Genomic DNA, 12,603 nt, shown 5'->3' with positions numbered 1-12,603 from the left:
AGTCAAAAATCATTAAAGCATGTTTGATTGCAGCAGGAAACAGAAAAGAGATGGCTATGATTAGAAACTTCTCTAAGTGACAAAAGGCAGTCAAGCTGGTTCTAATTGTTTATCCCGCTTTTCCCACTTGTTATTCGATAGATTTCTATAGCACTTTTCCTTGAATTAAATTTCAGATGTTCAGAAAAATCTATTATATATTTAACTATGTAAATGGTAAATCAAATTATTTTTTTTACCTTTTTTTTTCTCTAACGATTCTTTCTTCCGTAAAAATTAAATATTAAATTTTTTTTATGAGTTGTAAGCAATGTCATAATGGATATGCATCACTTGTTTTTTTTATTTTCTTTTATGCAATGTATGATGGAAGTATGTAACAGTTACTAATATAAAATTTAGCAATACTGTTTATAATTATCAGTTCTTGCAACAAATATTTCATAAATGCTACTTTGTGATAATCGAAATTTGTAATAATAATGCACTCTTAATCAGTGTTTCGAAAAAAGTTCATTTATTCATAGTTAACGATAACTACTTTCTTTCAACAAAAAAAATTAGTGATATAAGCTACTTTCGAAATAAAGTCCCTACTTTACTACTTTCAAGAGACGAACTTCGCAAGAGCACTCAATTTACACTCGTGTTCCAATTTTTTTTTCCGAATAAAAATCAGACTTATTCAAACAGGGAGAATTATTAAAAAAATCTTTATTCATGTTTACATAAACCAGTTTATTATTCTAAACCATTTTAATTTTTTTCTCTTAACCTTCAACTTTTTATGCCTTTCTCGAAAGATTACTTCCATTGGCTTCAAAATGTTGCTGATGGTACACAATTTTTCGCAAGTGATTTTAATTTTACTTAGTGTCCTTTTCTTGGCGCGGAAATGTCACTTGTATTGACGTCATTAAAACGGGATGGATGAATAAAACTTAGTTTCAATAAAAATGACACCTACTGATATAATTATGTGTAAAAACAAATTTGCGAATTATGAGTGATAGAACTATTTTAAATAAATAAACAATTATGTTTTTTATTTAAGTTTGCGTTTACTTACATACCATACAAATTAGTTTACTTGTTTACTTTAAGACATTAGAGTTTTGTTTGTTTGAGATGTTTAGTTTTCTTCGAAAATAACTTTTTTTCCTAACTCTAAAACTAAATCTTTGGTAAAACTAAATCAAACATGAGGTTACTAATCTCTTTCAGCAATCGTCAAAAAGAGCTCTCTAAATAAGATTTGCACTCATCAATATTTTGAATACATTTGAATCTGCTTATTGGTTTAGTTAATATTTTTTATTTTGATATTTTTTCGTGTTTCCTCATTTGCGCGGCCAGTCTGAGAGGTTTTAATGGTTTCTCTTAAAGGTTTTCTTCAACATAAAGTCTATGAAAAAAATTCCGTGTCTCCCAAAAGTGGTCGTGAATAGAGGAGGTTGCAGCGCAGAGATGGTCTTTCCTGGAAGTTTCACTGTATTAATCATTATATATAATGGATACATTAAGGAAAAAATCCTGGTTTGGAGCATCAGGCGTAATTCTTATTAACACTCACCCACAGAGACATTCTTATTACGTCTACCAACGGACTCGAGAAGATTTGTACCAATAGTACTTTGAAAAATTAGTTACGCTTGAACCTTGTTTCCTTACTAAAAATAAAAGTAATTACTAGGAATTCCTGCAAATCATAGTTTAAGCTGTAGCCAAGGATTTCTTAGCGGAAGATCTTAACTCAAAATAAAAAAAAATCTCCACCAAAATGCTAATATGCCACATGGCTTATCTTATGAATAGTACTTAGCTTATCATTCTAAAAGCTTTGGGTTGCTTTATTTGTATACACTATTTAAAATTTCACTGAAAAACAATTTTTCTTACAAGTGTGGAGCTAAAACTTTCTGTTTTTTTTTCTAATCAATTTCGTTATTTATTTGTAGCACAGAATTTCCATTTTTTTTATTTAGTTTGAGAAGTATTTTTTTAATGTTTGAAATTTTGGTGAATTTTTTTCTTTCAAGAATCTGTTTTTTTTTCTTACCAACTTTGTTAGTAATTTGTAGCACAGAATTGAAATTTTTTATTTAGTTTGGGAAGTATTTTTTTGATATTTGAAATTTTGGTGAATTTTTTTCTTTCAAGAATCGGTCAAAATAATTTAGCGACAAAGCTAAAATGTTTTTATTTTATGATAGTATTTTTAGATAACTTTATAGTAAATATGCTACTATAGCTGAAATCCTGCTACAAATTGCTGAATTTTTTATATCTACCTACACTGTTTCTTTTTAAAAGTAGCTCATTACACTTCAAATTCAGAAAAATAAGTAGCGACTACAGTAGTTTCACTATTTTTAGCGTTCTACTTTGGACTATTACTTAAAAACAACAAATAAACACCAATATCGTTTTTCACAAAATTTACTTAAGAAAACAAAATAAATATTTTTTTAAAAACTGAATAGAAAAACATTTGGAAGAAAAAGTTATAATTATTTTTTTAAACCTCATGAACCTTAAAAAATTATTGACCTTGAAAATTTATCTATTTTAAAAATAGCGCTTAATAATTCAATTATGAATAAATTTTAGAAAATGTATAAATTGAGAAATAGAATATATCTTTTCGCAGGACACGCCATTTTTATTCACTTTTTGATTTATTGAACATTTAATCTATCTTTATAGCATTTTAAATCTGTGCGTAATATAAAGAACAAGAATATAAATGAATAAGAATGCTTTATATTTTATTTAGAATGGAAAAGTTAGGTTCATTAAATTGCTGACTGTTTTTTTTTTTGTCTTATTATTGTTTCTTGTAAAGCAGAAAATGTTCAATGAGCACAAATGAGAAAAAAATGAAGACATGCTGCTGTTTTAGAATAATAAAAAAAGCACCATCATCAGTTTTATAACACGGCAAACATATTAAGTTTGTGTCTCGGCCCAAAGTGAAAAGTTAAAGTGTTAAACGAATACCCAAAGTCTTGAAAAATCTCTTGACTTCTTAAAATAAATTTAGTAGATATGCAAATGACCCGAATTTCAGAAAATTATTTAAAAAAATTTCGATATAAAATTATCTTTTTAATCAACAAAACTTAAAATTAAAGAGAAGAAAAGACATTAAAAACTTTATAAACATATAATAATTATAATTATAAACATTATAAACATATGAATATGTTAGTTTCTTCAATAAAAAATACAAAATTGAGAACTTATATTAGCTATATTCAGTGCATAATTATTTTTATTTTCATAATAGCTCTTTAAAATATTATATCATCAATTATAATTATGTTATTACGAAACTTAGTGGTTTGTTATACTATAATTATTTTACCCGTATGCCCTAAGTAAGGACGGGTCGGGGTAAATTTTTCCATACTATAATTATTATAAAATGAAATAAGGTATGAAGATTCTTAATATGTAGTTTATTAAACTTGTAGTATTATGCAGTTTTGTTATGCCACTATATTATGTAATATGAATAACACAAAAGTAAGATTCGTAAAGTAATAATCTCGCAAAAATTGGAAGATTCTTAGTCACCTATTTTTATAATAATTTCCTAGATGAAATAAACTGCTAAAAACTGTCGAAAAATTTTGTGTAACCAAAAGTAAATTTATTTGTAATTAAGAACTTAGCATTTCTATTACAAGTAATTGGCTAAACAATTCAGAACTTAAATTGTCTTAATGGAAAGAGGAGACGAAATGTTACAGATTAGGGAGTTAGGATATTGTTTGTATTTACGGTTTAAATCTATGACACATGTTGATTTAAATAGAGTGTCAAATTTGAAACAGATTTTTTTTTCCAGTTCCGTTTCTAGGCGTGACTGCATGCAGTTCATTAAAAAAAATAGTTTGCAATGAATTTTTTTTAAAAAAATTAGTCGACCTCGATATATCTAATTTTACTTACGCCTTCACACCAGGATTTGAATATTAGAGTAGTGGGCTTTTGTGCCAATCATCGCAAAAAGGCTAATGGGTACAAAATGACCTAATGAGCAACATTTTATTTCCCACATCCACTGTAATAGGAAGTGCGACCCGGCGTAGAATATTTCCAAAGGGTGGAAATAGTATCTTCTCTTTCTGAAGTTCTTCATGATACTTTTTTTTTGCCATGGAAATTAGAAAAGTGGATGACGATAACTGTCTTATTATGTAAATATGTGTTGGTTGCAGGTGCTTGGATGCAGATTCTCGTGAATTTGCAGATGATTAATCGGACGAAGTGTTCTCATTATTATTAAGAACGTTTCTTTTTTCTTTAAAAGATGCAACAATTTTATAGCATTAATAAGCAATATCATGCATTTAATAGAGAAGTTGTATGTGACTTTAGCGTTCTACTGACCTGATGTGAATTTTATCTTGTGTGAATAATTTCTAAACGGTTAGAGGTTAAATTAAATTATAATTCGTCTTTTTAAATATTTGCACGTGTTATACAATTCTTTTTTTTTGGTGTTGAATATTATGGTTAATAATTAAATAAACTAGTTTTTGAGAGCACCTTTTCAAGGAATTCTTACTGATGCAATAAAGATATAAAAAAAGAACATTTTTTGCCTTAAATCTGTTATTCTATTCCTTATTATACTTATCGTTTTAGACGAACATTAGTAAATAAATAGCAAAATAACTCAAAATAAATTTTTAGGCTTATTCTTAAACCATTGAGTTAAATTATTAATGACATTATTATAACAATGAATTTTTAAAACAAATCATAAAATGATGTTTGGGGTCTTTATTATTAATCTAAAAATTCTCCTCATCCAATAAAATACAAAAACGACATTAAATCATAAAAAAAATATTTTCCATAAAATTTAAATACGTACCAAAATTAAAAATTGCTTTATGATTCAAAATATGTAATTACTAAATAAAAGCATTGCTAAGAGGAAAGAGCTTAATGTGAATACGTTGGTGCTTCTTTTGTAAATATGACTTATAAATTCACACATAGATATCATAATAGAAGATAGAAAAAGTTTAACATTAAAACAAAATAGAAAAAGTGTAATTTTTTAACATAAAAAATATAAATTATAATTTATGAAAAAACCTATTTAGCAAATTTAATGAGCGATAAAAGAGCATGGTTTTACTTAATACTTTTAATCAGAATATCAGAAACAAAATTGTGAGCCTTACATATAGGTAAGCTCTAAAAGGTTTCTCAAAATTAAGCAAAAATAAGTCAAAATCGCTCCGAAACAAATGTAGTCGAATTTGAAAACCCCACGTATTCAAAAACCAATTATGATCCTTGGGTTCGTAGTAGGATACGATACCCACTATAGTAGTATAGCCCAGTTTAGGGAGAATTAAGAAGCTTTATATAGTGGCCGCCGCAGTGATACACCATATTATACTTATCTCCATTTTCAATAGAGCAAAGAATTGAAATTTTTTCGGAAATATTGGTTTCAATAGTTTAATAGGAGATCAGTAATTCTAATTTCACTTTTTTTTTTAAATTCCCTATCCCCGAAAACTTTTAGGCAAGTGGAATGCATGTTAGGATGTGTCATTGCAGCTACCACTTAATAAACCTTCCTAACTTTCCCGGCACTTGGGGGAACAGTGCACCAATAAAAAAAAGACCATCCTGTATAATTTTTAGTCTAAGGATCGTATCTTCACGTTCTGGGACTCAATCTTGATAATTCGAGAGGATGACCTTAAATATGCTAATTAATTAGTGCAGACAATATTTTAAGCTAGGAAATCAGACACATAAAGTACTTTCTCTAAATAAAAAGATCTTTATTTCAACTGATTTGGGATTCCAGATTCTCACAATATATGGAGTAGCCGCCATCTGGAAAATATGTTCCCAATAGTTAGGTCAGGAGAGTGAAACTAAGTTCGAAACCCTTAATGTTAATTTTACATTTAGCATATTTCGCCATAACTCGAGAATTTTCTAAGCGAATTAAAACATTTCTGTACAGAATTGTAACATTTGTTTATACGAAGACAATTCCATGTAAAAAAAAAAATTAGTAAATAATTATTATTTCATATTGTTTTTCTCAATAATAAAGAAATATTTAATAATAGGCGAAGCATTTTGAATTGTAAGGTTGGCAAGTTTTCAAATAATTTCAAAGTACTTAATTTTACATGACAAAATGCAAAATTTGAATAAAATCGAACGAAAAGTTTCTAAGAAATTGAATTAAAAAAAAAGTCACATATTTAATCATCTCAGGAACTATTCGATCGATTTCACTCAAATTCTGGACTTCTTCATGCGAAATTAAATATTTTAAGTGATAAAAAAAATGTGTGCCTGGCAATTTTCCAATATCATTAGACAAAATTATAACAAATGATAAATATTTACTGAAATAAATTTTTTGAAGGGAATTTTCCACAATTAATTTTTCAAATCGTTGACAAAGTTCCCGAGATATGGCGAAATACGCTAAAAGCAAAATTAATAAAGGGGTGCAAACTTTGGATCGCTCTCTTGACCAAACTATTGGGACCATATTTCCTACATTGCTGTTACTCCCTCATTTGATTCTTTAACTTAAAATATCGCATGTACTAATTAGTTATTATAGGTGAGGTTAACAGCACAAACCATTAAGATTGAGTCATAGAACTTAAAGATCCAATCATTGGATCAATTATTCAAGGTAATCCTTTTTTTTTTTTTTTCGCGCACTGTACAACTATACTAGTTAGGGAATTCATCTTTATGTGAATTCGGAGGTTCTTGATTTTAAATCAGCCGGCATCCTACTTACTTCTTTCTCACCCATTCCTCCCTTCACCTCAATTTTGAGACTAAGCATTTCTCTCAATTAAGAGTATATGATGTTTTATTTTTTAATACACGAGGCTTTCAAATTTAAATTTAGATATTGTCACACATTTTTGCTCAATTTCGAGAAAATCTATTTTACAGTGTATTTATTTAAACTTTCAGCGTATTTTTGAAGTTCAGTCATCTATCTATATTATATAAAACGCTAATAAGTACGTATGTATTAATGAAACCGATGATATTTCTTTTCTCGCGCTGGCAACAGTTTTCATTTTTAATTGATTGGATTCGGCGCGCAAGAGCACGTAGTGAGCATCATATGGCTAATATATATTATATAAAACGTTAATACGTCTTAATTGATAGGCTTCGGCGCGCAAGAGCACGTAGTGAGCATCATATATCTAATTGGGTGAATTCTCACCGAATTGGGTATAATATAAAAAAAACACAACTACTTCCACTTAGTAGGAATAACATTTACCATGACGCAATGCTAAATTCTATGCCACTATCCACATAAATCAATTATGAATCAAAAATCGAATATCAATTACTTTTCTTTATAATGCAATAAAATCTGGCGAGCAGCTATTTAAACGATCAAACACTTCGTTTGTTTATTTGTGGCTTGAAGTTAGGCTCGCAGAAAATGCCGTTCATGGGTTAAATTTAGTAGGAATAACACAACCTGTGACGTAGGCTATAGTATACCCAATTATCAAATAAATTCTCACAAAACTGTCTTCATCGAAGCCGATGCTTTACATCCGGCGTTCAGTACTATTTATTTCATATTGTTTTACAACACATGGTTTTAGCCCTCTGGTGGGAAAGACTTTAAAACAAAACTTACAACAGTTACTTTTCTCAACAACTGAAATTTAGAATAGTGTGATTAAGAAAAATATGTGAACTGTTTGCAATTTCAAATTAATATTGAAATGCACAGGTTTAGAATTTTCTACAGTGAAAAGTTTTCGGAACTTCAGTGTTCAAAAAAGTATACAAAAGCTAGACGTTAAGAACGTATCCAATGAGCGAGCAAAGCTAGCATCGGATTGCGAAGCAATCCGAAACGAACTGCGAAAGCTGTTCCGGGGGTTGGCAAGCGCCAGCGAGCAGGGGGCGAAGCCTCCTAGTTTAATTTATTTGCAATATTGAAGAAAGTGAAGGAAAAATAGAAAAAAAACTTAAATAACTAAAGAACTTTTAAATTTTTTAATCGGATTGTAATGTAGAATACAATGCCATAAAACGTAAGTGTCGCATTAATGTTATCATCATCGAAAACACTACTGTCAGAAATCATTACATTTTATACACAATGAGTAGCTTTGACAGATAATTGAGGGCAAAAGATAACGATACCTTTCTATCTAAAAAAACCTCCATATCGTGGCACACGGTTCTCTGTTTGGCCTTCTAAGGATATTTCACTTGCTGGATAAGTCATTTTCACATAAATATGCAATAATAAAATGGAACGGAAAATCCCTAAACGACTTTCTGCACTAATGTATTAAACTAAGGAAATATACTATTATAAATTTCTCGAAAAAATGGTTAAATAACAGTTAATTTAATTCTTATTTTACCAGATTAAAACAAAAACAAACAAAAAAGTAGTGCGTGGGGTCCCTCCGCGCGGAAGAAGTTAAACTTCGTAACCTGCGACGTTAATTGTAGAAGAATCAGCAGTCGTAGAAGGATCACTAGTTCTACTCAACGACTCTTTTTCCTGCTCCGCTCGCTTCCGTGCTCTGTAGTCACGGTAATATTGTGCATTTTTCCCACGTGGACCTCTTGAACCAGTGGAAGTGTTTGTGGTTGCCTCATCGTCTCGCCATGGAAAATGTATTTGTATTAATAATCTATGTGAATGCGTCATAATGTAATTTCAGAAGAGAAACAATCAATTGATATTCACAAGAGACGTACCTTGACATGACCTTAAATCCGTCGCATTGTCCGTGGGATTGTTTTCACTCATTTTTTACAATTGTTATCCACTAAGTTTGAAAATAAAAAATACTACCCTATTAAATTATATGTGTATCAAATCAAACTAAAATATTTATAGAAAAGCAATACTTTTATGACTTTTATTATTTTTATGCTAGTGAGAACCAAAACAATATGGAAATGAATGAGGGAAAACTGGATCCTACCACGTGATTTCCCGGCCAATAAAAATGTAGCGTTAAACGTTTAACGCAACCTTGTTGGAAGTCGCATAAGAAGTATAACTTCAATAAAATAACCATGGTATTCAAACTGTGAACTGTTAGAAAAATCGTTTATTGATTGTTTTCATCTAACACGGTTAAAAAACACGAACTTTATCTGCATCAGCTAGGCCCTAGCAGTATAGTAGTTGTCTAAACTATCGCAGAAAGTAGTCTAAATTATTACAGCAGTCTAAATTATCTGTAAAAAAAGGCATTTTATTCTTCATTCTCAGAAGATGAAAAGTTATTTTCATTAGTTAAATTAAAATATTTTAAAATTATAATTAACAATCAAATAACTTAATAATAAATGTAAAGATAAACAGATTTTTACTGATTACTCATATTTCTTAACAGTTTTTTAAGAACAATTTTTGGTGCACAGAATTGTTCTTTAAAGTTTTTATTCAATGCAATTAAATTGACTATAAAAATTGCACACCACAATTAGCAATACTAAGGGAAAAGTCTTCATAGATATTAGTCACCAAATATTATCAATTAAAAAAAATTCGAAAATTTTATCAAAATTCATTTAATAACTTTTGAAATTAATAAAAATTTACTTCAAAAATTTTAAAATAATTTTTATAATACTGAACGTTTAAATACCTTTCTTTTCAGAAATACGATATGTTATTTTAGTAATGTATTATCCCTAAATTTTATTTTCAATATTTTAATTGATTTCAAGTGTCCTGTTATTATAGCAATTTTAAGAATATTTTAGAATCTCTGTACCAAAGCTCTATGTTATGTGATTTGGTCCAGGACTCACGTAGCTGAAATGCAAAATTTACACAATTATAATTATTTCCTAATTTAGTTATTAGCTAACAGGTTGAACATATTATATTCCTAAAATAATTATAAGACCTGTTACTGGATGTCTTTGTTTCTTGTTCTTATAAATACGCATCTGTTATGCTAGATTTCATATTTACATTTGCTAAACTATAATACTTGCTGCAATAGATAGAGAATTAATTTTCAAAACAAAAAATTCTTTTCTTGAACTTTTACTTTATTTTAGATACTAAGAAAAAATGGGAGGGAATTTTCATTTTATTTTTACGGATTGGAAAATCTTTGATTATAACTATTTCTCCAAAAGCTTTTTATATATTCAAGTAGTTTACCTAAATGGGTTAAAGTTGAGGGTTGTGCATCATAGTTAATAATAGTCCTATGTTACGCTGTATGCTACTAAAAAATATATTGTTTATAAATTAGGATGTCACTTTATTTTGACTATCATGCAGAAAATGAAATTGTCTGATCTTTAAACGTACCTGTGATTGTTAAAATAGTATTTTCAGTTAACAGGAAGTCTCACGTTTATCACTATCAAATGTTATTAGGATTGCATATCAATAAAAGCTTTCTGCGTATATTGTAACTCATTTCAAGTTTAAACTCATTTTCAAGACTCAGAAATACCAGTCTACATGTTCACATCCGTTAAATTATATTATTGCCTACAATAGACAGGAAATTGATAGTTTTTTTTAAAAGAAAAAAACAGTTTTTTCTTTCCGCTTCTACACTTTATTATTAAACCTTTATTTATTTATGAAAACATTGATAGAATAGTGAAATCTTAGTGACCATCACTATCAAACACAATACTGTTAAATCAAGCGTTAATTTTGACACAATATGACCTATATATTTCCTTTCAATCATGATTTGAGTAACAATGGAGTTATTAGGGATGGTTCATAGAGTGTTCGAAAACGTGATCGGTTTTCTAATTTTTTTTTAAACAAACTTTTAATTTAGAGCTTATTTCCAAAAGGTAATAAAGAACAATTCTTATTTTCTCAAACGAAATGGAAATAACTTATTTTTTTAATTATTTTGTTTGTTAGTTTAGTATGATTTGTTGTCAAATCTAGAGCCATAAGAAATCTTGTTTATTTAATAAATTTTTCAAGCTGATTTTCTCCAAATCTTAATTTAAATATTTAAAAATTTTTAATGGTTGAAAAATTTTCAGATATGTTTTAAAATTTAATGATTTTTACTAGTTATTCGAAATATTTAAATTTTTGAGACACGAAAAATTATATAAGTCTTTTTCTTAAAACTATGTTTCTAAATTTTTTTTAAAAATCAGGGTAGTGATGGATTCTTGTGTTATTTTGTTTTTTCAAAACAAATAGTTTTGGAACTTCTTTTAGAGCAAAATTTATTGTTATAAATGTTTTAAAATTTTCATGATTTGGGCTAGACGTTTGAAATACTTACATTTTTGTGACACGGATAATTAAATAAGTGTTAACTTTTAACTTTTTAAAAAAAATCAGAATAATGATGAATTCTTGTAGTATTTTCTTCAAAACAAATAATGTTAGGACTTCTTTTAGTGCAAAGTCTACTTAATTTACTGTTCTATGATAGTATGATAAAAGTAAGCTACAGATACTTTTCGCAAAATAATAAATCTCCATATAAAATCTAGAAAAAGTTCGTGAATAACTTGAGCACCGATTTGGATCGTGTTTACCTCAGAAGTTTGCAAATTTCAGAGGAATGGTTTGTAAACTATCACCGCTTCCCGTCGTTATGTGGTTCGAGCACAATATCGAAAATACGAAATTTCATTGTTGAAAACAATTGTCACAGATTAAAACTAAACATTTTAATAACAAATTCAGCCCGATATCTACGATAACATACGAAAAAATAACATAGAAAAATTAAATCCTCTCTCAGTTGAGCAATATGAATTTTATATATTTACATACTGTCTTGATTTTCGACTGTAGGATTTTAAATCTTGAAATATTTGAAATTCTACTTATCTAAAAGGGTGAGCCAGTTGATCATCAGCATATTAATAAAATTATTAAATATGTTCTAACCATTCAAACATTTATTTGATGAAGTTGTTCGTAAAATCTAGGTTCTCGTTGAACCTCAATCTGCTTAAATTATCAGAAATTAAATCTATGAGAAAAAAATGCAACTCAAAATGTTTAAAAATTTGCTACGTCTTATAACTTTTTATTTACACTTAAAGTGTGAGCTTTATGCCTTTCTTCGGAAATTTTTCGACTACGCTAAGACTAACGCTTCTGATGGAAAAATGCAAGAGTTGAGCAATGAAGCAATTTTATTAAATCTTTGTCTCCCCTTCCTTATTTGAAAATAAATGCTATCTTTTTCCCCTGGTAAAGCGAGTACCCATTTTACGTTTTCCCATTATAAAAGTTGTGTGTTGATTAAATAAAAGGCAGTTAGGGCTCCAAAGCATTTGAGTAAAAAAACTAAGAAAATTAAATAAAAGTAAAATATTTACAAACAGACAAATAATATTTTTCCAGCAGTTTTAACTAAATGATTTATTCGGAACATAATTAAAACTATATAGCCACTACTGCATTAAATGCGAGTTTGCACGCAATAAAAGAGCCTGAACATTAAACCAAAACTTCTATTGAACATTTCTTCGCAAAACCGGGGTTCTTGTTAAACTAGAGCGAGTTCAAATGTATTTTCAAACTATAATAAAAATGATGCACTTACCTATACAGGT

This window comes from Parasteatoda tepidariorum, chromosome 8 (genome assembly GCF_982258835.1).
Source record: "Parasteatoda tepidariorum strain Cologne lab strain chromosome 8, Ptep-v5.0, whole genome shotgun sequence".
Lineage (NCBI taxonomy): Eukaryota > Metazoa > Arthropoda > Arachnida > Araneae > Theridiidae > Parasteatoda > Parasteatoda tepidariorum.
The sequence above is the reverse complement of the archived record's forward strand: the minus strand, read 5'-3'. Positions refer to the sequence as shown.